General features: G+C 41.6%; 1 protein-coding gene across 8 annotated transcripts in view; it reads right to left on the bottom strand.

The window, feature by feature from the left end:
- Positions 1 to 19,613, bottom strand: part of UBAP2 (ubiquitin associated protein 2) — a 124,020-nt gene extending 104,407 nt beyond the window's left edge. For 6 of the 8 annotated variants that reach the window (XM_061200505.1, XM_061200501.1, XM_061200504.1 and 3 more), the window contains exon 1: positions 19,541 to 19,613. The gene's annotated coding sequence lies outside the window, so the exon portion shown is untranslated. Of the gene's footprint in view, positions 1 to 11,930; positions 11,973 to 19,383; positions 19,422 to 19,540 lie in introns of those variants that run through there. The other 2 variants (XM_061200506.1, XM_061200499.1) reach the window with 2 other exon arrangements.
- Positions 19,614 to 21,339: the final 1,726 nt, after the last annotated feature.

Genomic DNA, 21,339 nt, shown 5'->3' on the forward strand with positions numbered 1-21,339 from the left:
GGAACTAAGATCTCACATGCTGCATGGCGCAGCCCAAAAAAAAAAAAAAAAAAAAGAATGCTGACAGAGATGCTGTTCACTCGGTCCTTAGGCCAATGGAGCCAGGGCTATCTTAGTTAGACTGGCAAGGATGGGTAGGGGGTCCTTCATCTGTATCAAAGACTCATTCACTCATTCTCAATAGCCTGAAACCATTAAGTAATGACAATAATATAGCAACAAATGCATACTGTTTACCAAGTGCCAGACACCACTGAAGTGCTTTATGCATACAGAATTAAGTCATTACCTTGCCGACAACACTCTGAAATACATCCTACTACTACTCCCATTTTACAGACAGGAAACTAAGACATACAAAGATTCACAGCTAGTTAAGTGGTAAGGTCAAGATTCAAACCCAGGCCATCTGGCTCCACAGTCTGTGTTCTCACCCACTATGCTATGCTGCAAGCATATATATCGATTATAGATATACAATAGACTCCAACTCAGCTTCCCCTTCTTTAAGACGGCATAACTACTGTTGGCGTCACCTTCATAACTCATACCTGATGCGAAAGATCTGGTTCTGGGTCAGAATCTCACCTAGCTTCCCAGCCTTTCAGATACCCACAGGTGCTCCCTTGGCTGTCTATTGTAATGTTTTTTGGGTTTTGGTTTTTTTTTAATAGATTTATTTTATTTATTTATTTTTTGGCTGCGTTGGGTCTTCGTTGCTATGCGCGGGCTTTCTCTAGTTGCTCTTCGTTGTGGTTCGCAGGCTTCTCATTGCAGTGGCTTCTCTTGTTGCGGAGCACGGGCTCTAGGCCCGTGGGCTTCAGTAGTTGTGGCACGCGGGCTCAGTAGCTGTGGCTCGCGGGCTTTGGAGCACAGGCTCAGTAGTTGTGGCCCACAGGCTTAGTTGCTCTGCGGCATGTGGGATCTTCCCGGACCAGGGCTCGAACCCGTGTCCCCTGCATTAGCAGGCGGATTCCTAACCACTGCATCACCAGGGAAGCCCTGTTCTTGCTTTTTCTATTAAGAAAATACCCATTATTCTCAACCTTTTTCTGCAGAGGAAATTCATTTTTTCATTCCTGCAGAGAACAACACTGATTTGTATTAAGAACCTCAACAAATTTGGGAAGCCCAAAGCAGCCAACAAGAGGAAGTCTACATCCCCAACTCAGGAGAGAGTAAAGCAGCTACGGTGCCAAGGAACTCTAGTATGAGACCCAATTCCACGCAGCTAAACTTCTTGTGCCCTGCGTGCCAGGAGCTGACCAAGCTGATACTTTTATTCTCCACAGCTGCTGAGGGCAGGGTCAGGCCTCTAGCAGTTGGCGGACAAGGTTAACTCCCCTACACCCAGGCTTGGCTGACAATGTTATCTGCTATTCTGCACATATAATCTGCCCACAGAAAAGATGAGTGCTGATGAATCCTTGAACATTATAGGACATCAAAAATTATTTGGTATAGTCATATTTCTCTTTTAGGTTACCTAAGGTCAGGGGAGAAAAAGTATTTAACTGCCTATGGCTGCTTCCTTACATCTGTCCCACTCCTACACTGATAATTTCTTGGCTCTAAACCCTATCTTTAACCAAGACCCTAGTTCAGCAGCTATCTTATGATTCTTTGCCCTCCTAACCCTTAGAAGCCCCTCGTTGTTCATGACCAGTCTTAATCTCTTTTTCTAACAGCCCTTTCTCTCAAAAAAGGTGGGGAAGGGGGGTTTCAGACTTCCAGTGGTTATGATTCCACGCTTCCAACACAGGGGGAGCAGGTTCGATCCCGAGTCAGGGAACTAGGATCCCACATGCCTCGCAGCATGGCCAAAAAAAAAATCTTAAAAAAAAAAAATAATATTTTTTTTAAAAAGGGAGGGGGGTTGGAGGGGGTACCTATACTATACAGCATTTCAGAAGACCTACAAGTTGTAATACTGTACTTTTTATTTAGATTGCAATCAAACAAGCACTCCCCAAATAATACCAAGATGTTACATTCATTAGAGGGTTACTACACCATAGACAAAGACTAGTAAAGAGTCTAGTTTTTTTTAATTAAAAAAATAACAGGGGCTTCCCTGGTGGCGCAGTGGTTGAGAATCTGCCTGCCGATGCAGGGGACACGGGTTCGAGCCCTGGTCTGGGAGGATCCCACATGCCACGGAGCAACTGGGCCCGTGAGCCGCAATTACTGAGCCTGCGTGTCTGGAGCCTGTGCTCCGCAACAAGAGAGGCCACGATAGTGAGAGGCCCGCGCACCGCGATGAAGAGTGGCCCCCGCTTGCCGCAACTGGAGAAAGCCCTTGCACAGAAACGAAGACCCAACACAGCCATAAATAAATAAATAAATAAATAAATAAATAAATAATAAATAAATACCAAAAACTTACACTGGAACTAGATTAAAATAGAATTTCTATAAATCACCCACTTACCAGAATATATTAATGGCTTTCTCATAAATCCAGTAATAATTCTTGCTAAACACAGACACTCACACACACTTTTTCTTGCTCTACGTATATCAGATTCTGTTCACCTTCCTGTGTGTTATTCTCTGGTCTTGCTCCCCCAGAATTAGTATCCACCCACATATACAGTGACACATCCACAGAGTCAGCTTTCTGCTTTCAGCCTCCATTTCTGAAACCTTCTAAGTTCCTCACAGGCTCTGGCAACAAGGAATTACTATATACCCATTATCTTTAATAACCTCTAATAAAATATAACCTGCAAAAATACTGAATCACTGTGCTGAAATTAACACAATATTGTAAAGCTACTATACTTCAATTAAAAAAAAAAAAAGGAATTACTAGATAACTATGCTATTATCTCCTGCCATGTTCTGATCCTGTGGTTGCACAGTGGGCCTAAGGAACCAACAGAATGGTGAAACAAGTAAAGGAGGAACCCAGAAAAACTGCTACTCCATGAAAACACCAGAATGTCAACCCAGGTTTGTTAGCTTACTTATTAGCTAAAAGTGCCTTTCTATCCATGTCCGATACTTAACAGTGATGATATCTCCAGAAGCATCGGGAATTTCCCATCATCAAATAAACAAAGTTTAAGACTCTGGAATAGTGGATAACTATCCATCACCACCCCTCGTCGCATAGTACAATCACTTGAGCAACTTCTAAAAAATGAAACCAGGTCCTATTAAAATCAGGCTGCTCAGAATAGGTAAGACCCAAACATCAGTATTCTTTTTTAAAAGTTCTCCAAGCAGTTTCTAAAAAGTTAAACAAAGACTTACCATATTACCAAGCAATTCCAATCCTAGGTACATACCCAAGAGAATTGAAAACATATATTCACCCAGAAATGTGCACATGGAATGTTCATACGCAGTATTACTCATAACAGCCAGAAAGCAGAAACAACCCAATGATGAATGGACAAACTGTGATATAACCACATAATGAAGTATTATTCAAGTACTAAAAGGAATAAAATTTCTGATAAAAATTACAGCATGGATGAACCTTGAAAATGTTATGCTAAGTGAAAGAAGCCAGTCACAAAAGACCACATATGTATACTGTATTATTCCATTTATATGTAATTTCCAGAAGAAGCAAATCCATAGAGCCAGAAAGTAGATTAGTAGATGGGATCAGGAGAGAATGGGCAGATGCTAATGGGAATGGGGGGCTTCTTTTTGGGATGATGAAAATGTCCTAGAAATAGTGATGTTTGCACAACGTTGTGAATATACTAAAAACCACTGAATTGCATACTTTAAAAGGATGAATTTTATGGTATATAAATTACATATCTATTTTTAAGACAAGCTCTCCACTTAAAAGCTTTTGCACAGCAAAGGAAACCATAAAGACGAAAAGACAACCCTCAGAATGGGAGAAAATATTTGCAAACAAATCAATGGACAAACGATTAATCTCCAAAATATACAAACAGCTTATACAGCTCAATATCAAAAAAACAAACAACCCAATCAAAAAATGGGCAGAAGATCTAAATAGACATTTCTCCAAAGAAGACACACAGATGGCCAACAAACACATGAAAAGATGCTCAACATCACTAATTATTAGAGAAATGTAAATCAAAACTACAATGAGGTATCACCTCACAATGGTCAGAATGGCCATCATCAAAAAATCTACAAACAAATGCTGGAGAGGGTGTGGAGAAAAGGGAACCCTCATACACTGTTGGTGGGAATGTAAATTGATACAGCCACTATGGAAAACAGTATGGAGGTTCCTTAAAAAACTAAAAACAGAACTAACATATGACCCAACAATCCCACTACTGGGCATATACCCAGAGGAAAAAAACACACGCACCCCAAATGTTCAGAGCAGCACTATTTACAACAGCCAGGACATGGAAGCAACCTAAATGTCCATCAACAGAGGAACGGATAAAGAAAATGTGGTACATATATACAATGGAATATTACTCAGCCATAAAAAGGAACGAAACTGGGTCATTTGTAGAGACATGGATGGACCTAGAGAGTGTCATACAGAGTGAAGCAAGTCAGAAAGAGAAAAGCAAATATCGTATAATAACACATGTATGTGGAACCTAGAAAAATGGTACAGATGAACCTGTTTGCAAAGCAGAAATAGAGACACAGACAAAGAGAACAAATGTATGGAGAACAAATGTATGGATACCAAGGGGGAAAGGGGTGGGGAGGGAGGAATTGGGAGACTGGGATTGACACATATACATTACTGATACTATGTACAAAATAGACAACTAATGGGAAAATACTGTATAGCACAGGGAACTCTACTTAATGTCCTGTGGTAACCTAAATGGGAGGGAAGTCCAAAAGGGAGGGGATATCTGTATGTGTATGGCTGATTCATTTTGTTGTGCAGTGGAAGCTAACACAACATTGTCAAGCAACCATACTCCAATAAAAATTAATTAAAAAAAAAAAAAAAACCACAAGCTCTCCATATTTCTAACGTGCAGCCAGGATGTCAGGCCACTACTCGGGAACAGCGGCTCTCAAAGTGAGGTGTCTGGACCAGCAGCATCAGCATCACCGGAGAACTTGTCACAAATGCAAATTCCAAGGTCATCCCAGACCTAGTGAATCAGAAATGTTTAAACAAGGCTTGATGAACAATAAAATTTGAGAATTGCTGCCCTCAAAGAACCTTAGATGAAAGCTTTGATCCAACTGGTTCAAATGGAAAGGTGAAAAAGCTGCAAAAAGCATAATTTCACTTTATTATTTTACTGTATGACTGTGTAACAGTCATACAAAGTTCCAAAAAACACTGAAAAGTGGGAAAAAATAAAACCACCACCTACAGTTCCACCACCCCAAAATAACTACTGTTAATAGTTTAGTGAATAGCCAGCCTTCCAGTGTTTTCATTTGTTTTGCATCATTGTAATCCACAAGAAATAACTATATCGTACTTTTATCATAGAACATTAACATATAAACTATTATGGAAAAGCAAGGTAGCATTATAATTAGCACTTCAATTACACTATTCAGCTGAGAAGTTGGGTATATTATGGGAATATGAAAGAAAATTCTTTAGGGGCCAAAATGTTTTTGGCTCCAAGCTTTTTTGATATAACTGCCTTCTAAAATGCAATACTTCTCTTCCTGGGCAAATACAGTACAATAAACATGATTTAACTGTTTCTGATTCTACATCAGTTATTTTAGCCACATGATGGGTAATGGGAGGAATTAGTATGAACTATTCTAACTCCAGGACATACCTAGGAACTTACTTTCCTAAATAAATTCATCATATCATCATCCTTCTTGCCCTTGGCCTCTTTCTCAAAAGTGGCAGCATTGACATATCTGCATGGCTTCTGGGCAGCATAGTATGGCCACGTTCCAAAAATAATTTCTGAACCCAACGACAATACAATCTTTCAGGCTGTTTCCTTGTCATTTGTTTTAAAATCATCTGCATTGTTTTTAATCACTGATTCGCTGTCTTTCGGGGGGGGGGGGGGCGAGATGACTTTCCACCCAAGCCTTACACAGAGTAAACCCTTGAATGTTTCTTGATTTTCCCCAGGTTGTTCTATGGTAGCTTGAATGATTAAGAGACAACCACTGATTCACTGATGTTAGCATGCACTATATCAGGCACCAAAAAAAAAAAAAAAACCAGAAGAGAAAAAAGAGGGACTTCCCTGGTGGTCCAGTGGGTAAAACTCCATGCTCCCAATGCAGGGGGCCAGGGTTCGATCCTGCATGCATGCCACAACTAAGAGTAATAAATTGCCAACTGAATGCTCCCATCTCAAATTCTCCTATCTCTAACTTTAGTTTGACTTGGCTCTTCCACAACCATGTTCAGCTGCATTTATCCCCACCTATCCTCTGGCAAGAATCAAGTGAAGTCTCAAGAGTCATTAGAACAGGACAGACGTAATGCCAATAGTTTTAGTCTGTGATGAAGACTGAGACATATTTTTGTAAATTTTTTGCCTTCACACCCTCACTCCCATTCTGCCACCACCCTCCAGCTCCACATCCATCAGAGCAAGATTAACGTCTCGCTAGTTGCTCCGTCCCAAGGGCTTCATAGGGAAGGGGATAAGCAAGGAAGTCGCCTTCTCCCTTTGGGTTATTTATTTTCTCTTCCTGAGACCCAGTCAGAAAGAGGAAGGTGGGGCTTCCCTGGTGGCGCAGTGGTTGAGAATCCACCTGCCAATGCAGGGGACACGGGTCCAAGCCCTGGTCCGGGAAGATCCCACATGCCGCGGAGCAACTAAGCCCATGCGCCACAACTACTGAGCCTGTGCTCTAGAGCCCGTGAGCCACAACTACCGAGCCCGTGTGCTGCAACTACTGAAGCTCGCACGCCTAGAGACTGTGCTCCGCAATGAGAAGCCACAGCAATGAGAAGCCCACGCGCTGCAACCAAGAGTAGCCCCCGCTAGCCGCAACTAGAGAAAGCCCGTGCGCAGCAGCAAAGACCCAACGCAGCCAAAAATAAATAAATAAAATAAATTTATTTAAAAAAAAAAGAAAGAAAGGGGAAGATGTCGAGCTATAGGCTAATCTACCTCACCAATCCTGGGGATACAAGTTCAATAAGCCAAGTCTTTCTTTTAGTCAAGTCATATTGACCAGAACCAGTTACAAAGATCAAGAATCAAAGATTTTCAGGATTTCCCTGGTGGTCCAGTGGTTAAGAATCCGCCTTCCAATGCAGGGGACATGGGTTCGAGCCCTGGTCGGGGAACTAAGATCCCACATGCTGCGGGGCAACTAAGCCCACACCACAACTACTGAGCCCAGGCGTGCCTCAACTGCAGAGCCCACGCACTCTGGAACCCGCACACCACAACTACAGAGCCCACGCGCCGCAACGAAGACCTGACACAGCCAAAAATAAAATTTTTAAAAAATTAAAGAATCAAAGATTTTTGATTCTTGATACTCTAAGCCAAAACATTATCTTAAACTGTAATATCAGTTTAACTCTTGCTTCTTATTTTCAGGCACAGAAAAGCCATAACAATACTCAACACTGGAAAATCTCCAAACTCCCCAAGATGTGAAAAGAACTTCAGGAAATAGCCCTATTCAACAACACTCAAAATGTTACCTAGTTCAACTCCTAATTAGTTAAAAGTTTTAATCCATTATCTCACATTAATTTATTGTTTTGGTTTTTGGGCAAAGCGGCATCTCTGCTAACCCCTCTCATATAGTAATCACTTTTACTGCCAAAAGTGACTAAATCCCAACTATACTTTCACAACAGACAAAACTTTACAAATCTTCAATTCTTTTTATTTTTTTAATTGAAGCTTAGTTGATTTACAATATTACATTACAAATCTTCAATTCTTACTGAAGACAAAATATTTCAAGTACTCTCATTTTTCACATCTCTGCACAAATCATTTAAACATTTGGCACTCAATTGTTACAAATACACAAGTATTTCACAATTGATTTAAAAGGTCCAGTATATCCATTATTGAGCTATTTGAAAACAGCTATAAAATAAGCCAAAAATATAAACACTGATTTTTTAAGTACTTCACACCCACAGCTTTTCATTACAGTTCTTCAGCTTTCCTCATATATCCAAAATATAAAGTCTTGAATTGCTTACCTTTTTTTTTTTAAAGCGTATTTGTTTTATTCTAATGGCATCCTTATTATTGTTTCACTCATGCCAAAAGCAACTTTTTAAAAAATGTCAGTTACCTGAAGAATGTATCCATCAAAACATAGTCACGCAATCCATTTAAATGTTACCACACCTGTCACTTATGCACCAGGCTCAGTTTTCATTCAAACCAAAGACAAAATTCCTTAATAAGGAAATCTCCTATGACTACATTGAGAAAATATTCCATACCCTTTTCCTTCTCACAAGGATGTGCATCAAAACCTGTTCAACTATTCTATACATCCAGATTAATTTCAAAAACAACGGCTTAGAAAAATTACCTTCCATGTACTCTTGGAAACTGCATGTAATTTTAAGCAATGACTACATAAGCTATATTTCTCAAAAAGAATACACTCACTGCCTCCATTTCCTCACTAAACCACTCCTTAACTTTCAGGCTGCTTTCCACCACCCTACCACTGCAACAGACGGAAAGATACTATTTCCCCAGGTCACCACTGACCTCCACATAATTGTCGAATCTTTCTTCTTCTCATTCTTTCAGCTGTCTCTGGCATACAACACATTGTATAACTTTTTCCCTTGGCTTTTAAGACACTACACCATCTTAGTTCTTTTGTTCTCAAATCCTAAGCGGCATCCCATCTTTCTCCCACCCCTGAAAAAACAAAACTGTTCAATTCTTAAGCACGTTCTCTCTTCCCACAAAAATTTTATGCCCTACTGGCGTCAATAATTACCTCCAACTTCAACGCAAAAGCTAAAGACTATGTCTCTCCAGAGATTCAGCCTCCATGTAACTGCCTATTAGATAGCTACACCTATAATGGAATTCATCCAAAACTGCCTCATTTGAAGATTTCCAAAATTTTCCAAGTAACCAAGGGCATTTTTCAAGTGTTCCAGAGCTCAAAACCTTTAAGCCATTCTTTTAGTGCACCATTTCTTCCTATACCCATTTAAGTAATAAAGGATTTAAGGCCTTAAATCTATGCCTTCCTTTACATTCTCTCTGCCGTCAACTTTCTACAGGTACCTGAATTAAGGGTCACTGTACTTAAAGCCTCAAAGGTTCTAAGAATTTCTAAGGTATCTATATCAACTAGAATATCAATAATTGCCTCTTCTCTACTTCACTGAAATGTCACACCCGTATTTACCTGTCTGAACTATCTTAATTATGAAACTGATGTCAAAGTGGAATGTTTAATCTTTTAGAATACTGCTAAACTCCATCAACTTCTGTTCACAGACCACCAACCATCACAAATAAATACAAGGTCTTTATTCCTTTCCGATCCCTACACTTGTCATTCTCCCAGATTGCACCTGTTTTTTTGTTCTGTTTTGTTTTTTGCCTCCACCCTCCACAGACAGGTTTTCTCAACAGCATACTGAACATACACCTATTTTCTCATTTTCTGTCCTTCAATGTAAACAGCAATTACTCTTTACTTGACATCCATAGTAACTCCATGGTATTTTAGGGTCACTTAACAATATACTAAACAGCCCTACTTAATAGCAGCTTGAGTTCTTAAGTGTAATTTTATAGGCTTCCTGTCACTCTTCTTAGGGTGTGCTGGTGTGCTATCAATTGTCACTTCTCAGTGTTGTGTGCCTGACCTTCCTCATAGGATGCACCTAAATTGGCAGAGGGCTTAGAGACCAGCTCACCACGCTGATTAGAACAGCGAGTAAAATCAGAATGAAAAACTAAAGCGAAGGCAGGTGTGTTGTTTTTATTTTTTAGACCACAGAAATCAAGTCCAACCAAACCAGTGACTAAACCCTAATATTTAAAACAGATAAAAATGAAATAAGTCTAGTGGAACCAGGCACAGGAGTTCAACGGCCCCACCTGCATATCCATCCCTCATTCCCCATCCAGTACAAAACCCGAGCCTTATGTACCACAAATGTGGACACTGTTTGACTTACCAGCTAGCACTTGGCTGTATTCGCAATAGCAGTATTTCACATAGGTAAAGTAGTACAGTATTGTGATTAGGAGCACAGGCTTGGAAGTCGCAAAAATTACTAGATTAAGCAACCTTGACCACTTTACTCTTTCTCAAGTCTGTGAGGAGCACCAAAGAAGATAATGTACCTCAGATGCTTAGCCTAGATCCTAATCGCTACCATAAATGGTAGTAACTATCGGATTAATGTACACTGACCACTTTCTTTTCTGTTGATTCTATTTCAAAATACTGTCAATTTATTCAAACAATTCAAATAACTTTACTATGGTATAATGAATATCATAAAGTTCACCCTTCCTAAGTGTACAATTCAATGATTTTTAGAATTTACAAAGCTGTACAACTATCACCACAGGCCAACTCTCACTCCAACAAAATCCTGTGTGACACTGGTCATTTCTTTGTCCCACAGATGGCTAGACCGTCAGAGTATATAAATTGGTTCATGGTAAGCTAGCTACATCCCATTACAGCTAGGATCTTTTGATAAAGTGAGATAAGCATTAGAACAATTAAACAGCTCAAACTACCTTTAAAAAAATGAAAGTTCTTCTGTGATAATAAAATAGTAAATGGTCTACTTTAGCTAACAAGGATTTTATTCCTGTTACCACCACCTGGATTGTTCTGTAATATACAGGGGTATTTTTTCCACCATTACCTTAGCACACCCAATTACAAGGAATTAAAAAGGTACTAAATTGGGGCTTCCCTGGTGGCGCAGTGGTTGAGAATCTGCCTGCCAATGCAGGGAACACGGGTTCGAGCCCTGGTCTGGGAATATCCCACATGCCGCGGAGCAACTGGGCCCGTGAGCCACAATAACTGAGCCTGCGCGTCTGGAGCCTGTGCTCCGCAGCAAGAGAGGCCACGATGGTGAGAGGCCCGCGCACCGCGATGAAGAGTGGTCCCCGCTTGCCACAACTAGAGAAAGCCCTCGCACAGAGACAAAGACCCAACACAGCCAAAAATTATTTAAATAATTAATTAAAAAAAAAAAAAAAAAGGTACTAAATAGGGACTTCCCTGGTGGCGCAGTGGTTAGGAATCTGCCTGCCAATGCAGGGGACATGGGTTCGAGCCCTGGTCCAGGAAGATCCCACATGCCGCAGAGCAACTAAGCCCGTGCGCCACAACTACTGAGCATGCGCTCTAGAGCCCCCGAGCCGCAACTACTGAAGCCCGCACACCTAGAGCCCATGCTCTACAACAAGAGAAGCCACCGCAATGAGAAGCCTGCGCACCACAACGAAGAGCAGCCCCCGCTCGCCACAACTAGAGAAAGCCCGCGTGCAGCAACGAAGACCCAACGCAGCCAAAATTAAATAAATAAATTTATTTTTTAAAAAAAGGTACTAAATAAGCTAAGAATTTTTTTAAGAGGTCATCTGATCTTCAGCAATTCAAAGTATTTCACCAAGTAACTGATATTATACCAGGAAATTTCTCATCAAAATAAAATGAGATCTTGATTGGAGGGGAAAAACTGAGACATTCATTAAGTTACAATAAAAAACTGACCCAAAGAAAATGTTTAATGCAACTAAATTACATTAAGAATAACTTTGTTTCTCTTTTACTAGTTGCTACAAATAAACTACCAAGTCAAGACCAAACAAAAGATACAATAATATGGTAATCCAAATAACAGCAAATTCCAATAAAACTTAATTTTGAACATTCAAAATGTTTTAACATTCCAAGTGTTTTAACAAAAGAAACTATTATAACTTCAGGAATTTGCCCATAATTGATCCTACAGGAATAACGCAGTAAAAGTAAGGCTCAGACTCCCAATACCTCAAGGAAGCCTTGCCCAGTACCTGGAATCAACTGGCAGTGCTTTCCTCTGTCACTCCCAACAGCATCCTCATTCCTAACTGCACTGTCTTCCCACTAGAATTAAGCACCTAGAGAACAGGGACAGTGCATTATTCATGTGTATCCCTAGCACCTAACAGTTGCTAACAAGTAGCAACAATAAATCTTTGTTCAAGTAAACACCTGTACAGTAGCATATATCATTAACAACAACAAAAAACTGTCATTCAGGCCTAATTTGGATTAACCTACATTCTGAGCATTTCAGAGAAATAAAATGTCATGAGAATATACTATCTAAAAAAGTTTTATAAATGTAATAGTTTAGCTTCATTCCCACAACAAAAAGGAACTTTCATCAGTGTTTCAAAACTTGGGGTGGGCAAAGGAGTAACAGAACACTTTCAGTCTTCAAATGGCCCAACAAAATTACACTTATCCTACAATAAACTGCAATTTACTTAACATTTGCAAGAATTATCTTAACTAAGTAACAGCAGTAGTTACCTCTTGCTTATCAGATCATCTGACTGGCAGTTACATCTGATAAATAATTGAGAAAATAATCACTTAAGAAATGGATTATCGGGACTTCCCTGGTGGTCCAGTGGGTAAGACTCCATGCTCCCAATGCAGGGGGCCTGGGTTCAATCCCTGGTCAGGGAACTAGATCCCGCATGCATGCCGCAACTAGAAAAGATCCCGCATGCTGCAACGAAGATCCGCAGCTAAGACCCGGTGCAGCCAAAATAAATAAGTATTCCCTGGTGGTGCAGTGGTTGAGAATCTGCCTGCCAATGCAGGGGACACGGGTTCGAGCCCTGGTCTGGGAAGATCCCACAGGCCGTGGAGCGGCTGGGCCCGTGAGCCACAATTACCGAGCCTGCGCGTCTGGAGCCTGTGCTCCGCAACAAGAGAGGCCACGATAGTGAGAGGCCCGCGCACCGCGATGAAGAGTGGCCCCCGCTTGCCACAACTACAGAAAGCCCTCGCACAGAAACGAAGACCCAACACAGCCAAAAATAAATTAATTAATTTAAAAAAAAAGGAAAATACTAGCCTAAGCTCTAAAAAAAAAAAAAGAAAGAAAGAAATGGATTATCATTCATTAGTGTACTTCAGTGACAATACCTAAATAGGGTAAATCAGAAACCCTGATTGAATAGGGAGTTATAAAAGACATTTTCTGAACAATTGGGAAAATCTGAATGTGGATTTATATCAGATTTTTATTGACATTATACATTTTTAAATAATTATTCACTTTCCTAGGTGTAATGTTATTGTGGCTGTTTGTAAGAGAAGCTTTTTGTTGTAAAGAGACACTTGCTAAGGAAATATTTAGGCATAAATATCAAGATGTTTGCATTTCACTTTCAAATCATTCAGCCACAGAAGATAATGTGTAGAGTATATACAGAAAAAATGTGGCAAAATATTAAGTAGTAACTCTACTTAAAAGGTACACATTATACTCTTTCAGCTTTTATAGATTTGAAATTTTTTTTTAAAATTGGAGGAAAGCAAACAGAAAAAAGAATTAAAACTGCAAAAGGACAGAAAAACAATAAACACCAGGCAAGTATAAGACCGTATGGCAGGACTTCCCTGGTGGCGCAGTGGTTAAGAATTCACCTGCCAGTGCAGGGGACACAGGTTCAATCCCTGGTCCATGAAGATCCCACATGCTGAGTAGCAACTAAGCCCGTGTGCCACAACTGCTGAGCCTGTGCTCTAGAGACCGCAAGTCACAACTACGGAGCCCGCGTGCCACAATTACTGAAGCCCACGCACCTAGAGCCTGTACTCTGCAACAAGAGAAACCACTGCAATGAGAAGCCCGCACACTGCAATGAAGAGTAGCCCCCGCTCACCGCAACTAGAGAAAGCCCGCGCGCAGCAATGAAGACCCAATGCAGCCAAAAATAAATAAATAACTTTTTTAAAAAAAGGTATGGCAGAAATATATCCAAAACATCCATAATTACCATAAACATGAATGGTCTCCATGCTCCAGTTAAAAGAGAAGTTGGCAGCTTGTATTAAAAAGCAAAATCCAGCCGTGTGTTGTTCATAAAAGATCTACCTAAAACATCCCACTAGAATTGGCTAAAACTAAAAATTAAATCAATACCAAATGTTAGCAAGGATATGGAGCTCTTACCCATTCGGTCTTGCGAATTAAGTTCCAATGTCTATAGTATCCATTGTACGTACGAATTAAATTCTTCTGTAGGTGTCTAGAATGATACTAGCTATGGAACATCCTCAAGAGAATTGAGAAAATAGTCACTCAACTTTCTGTGTTCTGTGGTTCAAATGTGGCGCCTAATTAAGAACGACTGTACAATACTATGGAAAATAGTTTGGGATTACCTAGTAAAGTTACACACACCTCACACACAACCCCAAAATTCCACTCTCAGTTATACATAGTCTCAGCAAATTAGTTTACTGTACTTGTTTTGAGGTGGGGTGCAAATGTTCACAAGGGGAACGAGTATAATTTGTAATTGCAAAAAAACTGAAAATGAGACGAACATCCATCACAATAGAATAAGATGTGGCATATCCTTACAATGGAATACCACACTACTGAAAATGATGGAGAGTTGTAAGAATCAATGTGGATGAATCTAAAACATATAAAAGAAGTATCAGAAGAATCATACAATCCCATTTAGATCAAGATTGAAAATGGGCAATACTAAACTATATATTGTTTATGGATACATACCAAGTAAACATTATTCTAAAAAATAATAAGGCCAAAATATAGGGTAATGAGAACCCCTGGGAAAGAGAAAAAGTAACGCCTAGGAGAAGGGGATTTTAGGTAGCATTAATGTTCCATTTCTTGGTTGGTCATTTAACTCGTTTTTGAAAACTCTACACGTGTTTTTCTACCTCCTATACCTCCTTTGGTGTGTACTCTGTATTTTTCAATAAAAAATCAGTAAGTATGCCAAGTACAATCTCACTTTTTAAAAAGTATATACTTCACGTAGGGAAAAAAAGAAAGGATTTATTCTAAAATGTTAAAACCATTTTAAGTCTCCTTTTTTTCAAATTTTCTAAAATGTATTTTCTTATGTAAAAGAGTGCCAGCCAACCTGACTCAAAAACCAACTTTAAAATGGAAATTTGTAAATTAAATTGAAAAAAGAGAGGGAGAGGAACTGGTTTGGTATAGAAAACAACTTAAAGTGAGGCTTGTCAATCAATCCTAAAGCCAGTCACTTTTTTCCCAGACCCTATTTCAGTTAAACTTGTATTTTTTAAGCCCACTTATTCTCTTGCTTATGATCTGACAATGACAAACATTATATTTTTATCAAATGAAAAATCCCACCCTTCAAAGAGCACACATTCCAGCTGTGTAGACATGCACAATACAGGTAGCACTATACACCTTCCCCAAGCCCATGAGATTGCAAAGATATTGCAGGTTTTCATCTGCTTGCTTGGGAAGCAGCATGTTACGGTGGCAAAGAGAGTCAGAAGGAATACAACCTCCTCAGTTGAGACTTGAGTGTTTTTGTATGGGGGTGAAGGAACAGAAGAAGGCAAAAAAAAAAAAAAAGAGAGAGACAGAGAGAGAAAGAGAAAACAAGGGAAAGAGAGGAATAAGAGGAAAACAGAAAGGAGGAGGATGGGAGTGGAAAGAATTAAAGAAGGCAAAGAGAGAGAAAGACATTAATAAAGAGAAGCAACTCTGAGCTTCCAAAAGTCTTCATAGGTATATCTAGGACTGATTTGATGAGAAGATTAAGACAGGTAAAAATTTTTGAGTAAATATTAAAGCACTAAAGTATTTTGGGGGGAATTCCCTGGCATTCCAGTGGTTAGGATTCCACACTTCCACTGCAGAAGGCACGTGTTCGATCTCCAGTCGGGGAACTAAGATCCCACAGGCTGTGACACGGCCAAATAAAGTATTACTGGGTTGTGTATGTACAGCATAACTTTAAATGAGTAAGTTCCTATGTGACATCTTACTTAAAAAGTTAATTATAACACAAGAAACAAAGTTACAGCAACAGGTCTAAATCCAAATGAAATTCTCTCGTCTACAAATCCTTGAAAATATTAGCATAATGAAATTTCTGACCTAATCAATCAAATATACGTTCTTTTATTTTTAGAGTTCCAAATGAAGAAAAGCAACACATTCCTAACAATCTTTAAAAGTAGAGCATTGCCTAGTCTAAAATGAAACACCTACTCCTTAGTCCAAGCCCTGTTTCATAAATTAATTCTAAATAGTTAACTGGGTTCTAATTTAATTGAGTTCATAACTCCAGTATGAAAATGAGTTTTCTGAAAATTGAAACTCACTGTAGTACACATGCTATGTCAGCCAGAAATTCACGAACCTGTTCTTCAATACCTAGGCCAAGAAATTTCACAACTAAAATAATGGGACTTCCCTGGTGGTGCAGTGGTTAAGAATCCGCCTGCCAATGCAGGGGACACGGGTTCGAGCCCTGGTCCAGGAAGATCCCACATGCTGCGGAGCAACTAAGCCTGTGTGCCACAACTACTGAGCCTGCGCTCTAGAGCCCGCGAGCCACAACTACGGAGTCCATGTGCCACAGCTACTGAAGCCTGTTCACCTAGAGCCGGTGCTCCGCAACGAGAAGCCACCACAATAAGGCTGCTCACCGCAACGAAGAGTAGCCCCTGCTCACAGCAACTAGAGAAAGCCCGCTGCAGCAACGAAGACCCAACGCAGCCAAAAATAAATAAATATATTTTTTAAAAAAACTAAAATAACTTTCTTTAAAAAGCACAGGAGGCACATCTTTGATAGAAACACTGTCAAGAAAACAAACGAACAAAAAAAAAGGTAGGAGGGGTACTTGCCCAGCGGTCCAGTGGTTAAGACTCTGCGCTTCCACTGCAGGGGGCGCAGGTTTGATCCCTGGTGTGGGAACTAAGATCCCACATGCTGCGCAACATGGTCAAAAAATTAAAAAAATTAAAAAAAAAAAAAGAATAGGAAATTTCAGCATACATAGTTTGCATTATAATTGTCAAAACAAACCCAACTAATTTGGTCTTTGGACTTAAAAAAGAAAAAAAGGACTCCATCCCTAAATACTTATTTGATAGTTGGGTCAAAAATATTTCAAAACCTACCACAGGCTTCCAAAGTGATATTTCCTGTCTTTGCCTTACTTCAAGTTATATCTCCACTCTCCTTTTGGGGGAAAAAAAAGAGAAAACAGCTGCTTCTGAGCTCTATCAGAGATCCACCATCTCACCAGTCAACACCACCAGTGCCACACTATTTAGCTTTTAAAGGACACTCCATATACTCAAATTAACAACTAAGAGCTAACTGATAATTGCTGACTTACCGGTTGCCTCACAAGATAGATTTGTTTAAAAGCAAAGGAACTTCACAGTCTGTGAATTCATGCAGACCATTTCTTTTGAGCAGGCATTAATCCTTTATAATACACTTACGCCCCCCCAAAAAAGTGTCTTATAACAACAACAACAAAATCTTAACAGTTGTCATTTAAAAAAAAAAAAAAAAGGACTGAGGAATCAACACTTCAAAAGTAAAGGCTTCACTTCAGACCAGTTCAAACCTTCAAGACTGGTTTATACTCCCTATGTGTAGTTTATACTCAAGGGAGTAGAGAGAGCAACCAGTTCCCATCAAAACACAGATACTGAAATAAACCCATTCCCCTCCATGTTCTCCTACCATTTCTTATCAAACAATAAATGTCACTCAGGCTAATACCAAGAGACACTCCTGGTGAGCACTGCACAGGCTGCACCAGTTACGAGGAAAGGGAAGCAGACGTGTTACTGTTGTTCCAGCCTGGTTCTAAAGGCAGCTCCATGTGACTACTGCTGGTCCAGCCCACATTTAAAGAGAGAGGCCAGAGGAAACCAGAGCAGCAGGAAACAGGCAGGAGGGGCAACTACCACAACCCTTTCCCATGGCCTCATTCCCATGGCACCACTTCCACTCGTATTTCAATCACAACAAAAACCTCCCTTCTCTCAATCGTTTTAATTATCTAAGGTCAGAAACTACAAGGAAGCAGGCGGAGAAAATCAGAGCTGTGGGAAGCAAGAGGACAGGGGCGGGGGAAAAATCTCACCACACATGTGAACTAGCCTTAAGGAGGAAAAATCAGGAGGAACACATTGCAAGCGAGCAGAAACGTAGTGTGGGGAAAACTAATCACTTCTGCCTAATGATAAGTGAAGGCTCCACAGCAGTGGGAGGGTAGCCCTAACCAAGGGGCTCTGCAGGTAGGTAAGAGACGCTGGTGCACTGGACGACCCTACCATCTCCAGAGTGGAATTTATTCCCTTTCCTGAGACAGACACCACCCGAGTCACCCAATCCCTAGGATATAGGAGCGCTTAGGTATTATGTTCACCTTCCTTCCACTTTCGTTAGACAAACTGACACTAAAAATTACGAATGTACAACTCATGGTGAAAAGTGAGGAACACACTAACAACTGACATACCCCTTGGTTTAAAAAATTACTATCATAATCGAAGAGAAAATATAAAATAACTGGGTTCACCCAAAAAGTGAATTATATGCCCTTCAAATAAAAGATGATCTTTGGATATCTTATGGAGACCTCAGCTCTCAATTGTTACGGCACAGAAGAGCAGAAGAAAGTAAGCCTAAATACTGGTAGAGACACCTCGGATACAAGTAGAAACAATATCTAACAGAGGTGGAAGTAAACTACAGGACTATGTCAAACAGGAAATAACAGGAATGATGATGGAATCAAATCCTAGAGAGAACAAGGATAAACGAAGACCAGAGTGGTGAGACTAGTGATGGCACCTGAAATGCCTGGACAACTAATCAGGTTGAAAATCCAGGGGAAAAGGTGGGAAAGCAGAGTGGGAAAGCGATTCAACGGCAAAGAAAACTGAGATGCAATGCACCAATTAAAGAATAACATTTGGAATAATGTTATAAAAGAGAGCGCTTTAATTACAAAGCCCCTCTCAAACCTACACTAAAGAACTGTGACACAGCCAGACTACAGAAACTAGGACTGAGGAGGAAAACTGAGTCCCAAGTGTCTGACACCAAAGCCTTCCAGAATGAGGAGAAATAGAACTGAACTATGCCTCCGGCTAGCCGGGAAAGGCTAGAGAGTGCAGAAGTTGGGCTCTGAGATGTCCAGTCCCAGGACTAGCGACAGGCGTAAAAGCGGAAAGGTGGTCAGCGACAGCGTGGCGCGGGAGCGCGAGGGGACAGGCAGGGAGGGACAACGGTGGGAGAGAAAAACCACACCCTCCAGGGCACAAACCCGACGGGGGGGGAGGGGTAGGCGCCCCCTGGGGCTGGGTGGAGCCGGGCCGCCAAGGATTCGGGTAGGCAGGAAGGAGCACAGGACAACCCGCGGGGGAGAGGAAGGACAGCACCCAGGCCTGGGCAAACTGAGGACGCACGAAGCCGGCGAGGGAAGCTCGGCCAGATCTCACGGTGGGCGCTGGGGCAGTATGAAGGGGTCTGGAGGAAAGAAGAGCTGAACCCAGGACTACGAAGCGCAAGCTGCAGCGCTCAGCGACCTGGAACGGGAAAGGAGAGAGAGAGGGTGCCAATTACCGCTGCTGCTCTCGCTGCACTCGGGACCCGCCGCCGCCGCCGCCGCCGCCGCTCGTTACCTGCCAATGTGCCTCTTACAAAGCGGCGGCGGCAGAGGCGGTCCGGCCCGTCACGTGACCGCCACGTCACGCGCGAAGGAGGAGCCGCTGCACTTAGCTCGCTGCGGCGGCTCATCAGCCCGCCCACAGAGCGCGTCGCTTCCTTTAGCCGCCCCCGACGCCCACTGGGCGAGGCCAACAGCTCCGAGGTGGGGGGAGGTACGCGGATGGAGCCAATAAGGGAGATTTAACGGAATTTCTCGTACTCGGAGTTATCAGGGACGTACTACCCACCGCATCCAGGATGCCCACAAGAGCAGCGTTGTCGCTCTGTGATGACCTCTCAAGGCACCACAGGTCACTCCCCTGCGGCCGCTTTCCCCTCGTCACGTGATATGGTCCAACCACTCAAGACGACCCTAGCCTCCCAAACGTTGTGCGAGGGGGCCACGACTCCCAACCTGCTGCACAGCAAAGGCACCCAACACCGCATCCTTCCCCTCCCGGGTTCGTAAATGGTGCGCCTGTGACTTCGGACAGAGGGAAGGCCGAGACGGAAAGAGGACAGGGTTAGCATCTGAGACTAATAACCTGGGACACCGCCAGGTGGCTGAGCGTGGTTCCTACTGGGAGATGTAGTCCCGGCGGGGGCGTGGGGTTCCGCTACCACGTTGCCGGGCTCACGCTCCGCCCCGCCCCCCTGCGCGGGAAAATGCCAACGGCCCGCAAAGGTTGCCGCGGCACCCACCTGGCTTGAAGCAGCATCTCCACGGGGCGGGAGGAGCCTCGCAGCTTCGGTCCTGTTGAATGTGGGCTCGAATTCTGCATCCCCTAAGCCCCTTCTGCCTGAAAACACTAACATTTATTGAAAGCCCACTCGTTGTCGGTCGTTTATACAACCACTTTTATTAAATCATAGAATCAACCCTTTGAGGCAGGGATTGTCCCAGTTTTAAGCGTAGGGAAAGCATGCGGTTTCCTGGCTGAAGAGACCCAAACCAGGTTTTCTATCTCCAAACAATGAATAACCCGCCTTGCAAAATGACCTCACCTGTTTTAACTCCAGGAATTAGGCATAAAGAAGAAGATAATGGTTTATAATTGTAGCATAGTATTTTAGAGTTTAAAGTATTTTCTCATTTACTGGCCTATTTGATCCGCAAAGGCAGTATCCGAGACTGGTTAGACACACGGACTTTGGAGTCCACCAGACCTTACCTCAATTTGAGCTTTTCTTTGTGATAACACCACTTCACCTGCTTGTGAAATTAAATGAGATTACGTGAACTACCACTTTGGCACAGAATAAACCCTCAGTAAGTATTAGTAATTATTTTCACACCCTGTATGCATCCTTTGGGCACAACAGGTCTAAGTAAAGGTGAGAAGGGAGTTAGCATATAGTGATCTTTGTGTAGGGCACTATGCTAATTACTAACTTGCTAGTTTCAATAATAGACTAGTTGCAGATTAAATTACTTGATGAAAAACACTTGGAACCTTAATGTCCTGCTCAGTTCAGGGGAAGCCTTTGTTATTCATCTGCATTGATCAAAGAACGCTCAGGCTGTGCCTTTAACAAACAACTTATTATCATGACCATTCATGTGTAGATGTATCTTATCTCTCTTTTGACAGTGAGCTAGGATTTTGTCTGGTCAATTCAGTCTTTCTCCTTTTTGTATTCCTGCCGTACAGAAAGGTGTGGGAGAGTCTAAGATGAATATCACCCTTGAGAAGCAAAGACTTAATGAAAAGAGC

Source organism: Eubalaena glacialis, chromosome 9, assembly GCF_028564815.1.
Source record: "Eubalaena glacialis isolate mEubGla1 chromosome 9, mEubGla1.1.hap2.+ XY, whole genome shotgun sequence".
Lineage (NCBI taxonomy): Eukaryota > Metazoa > Chordata > Mammalia > Artiodactyla > Balaenidae > Eubalaena > Eubalaena glacialis.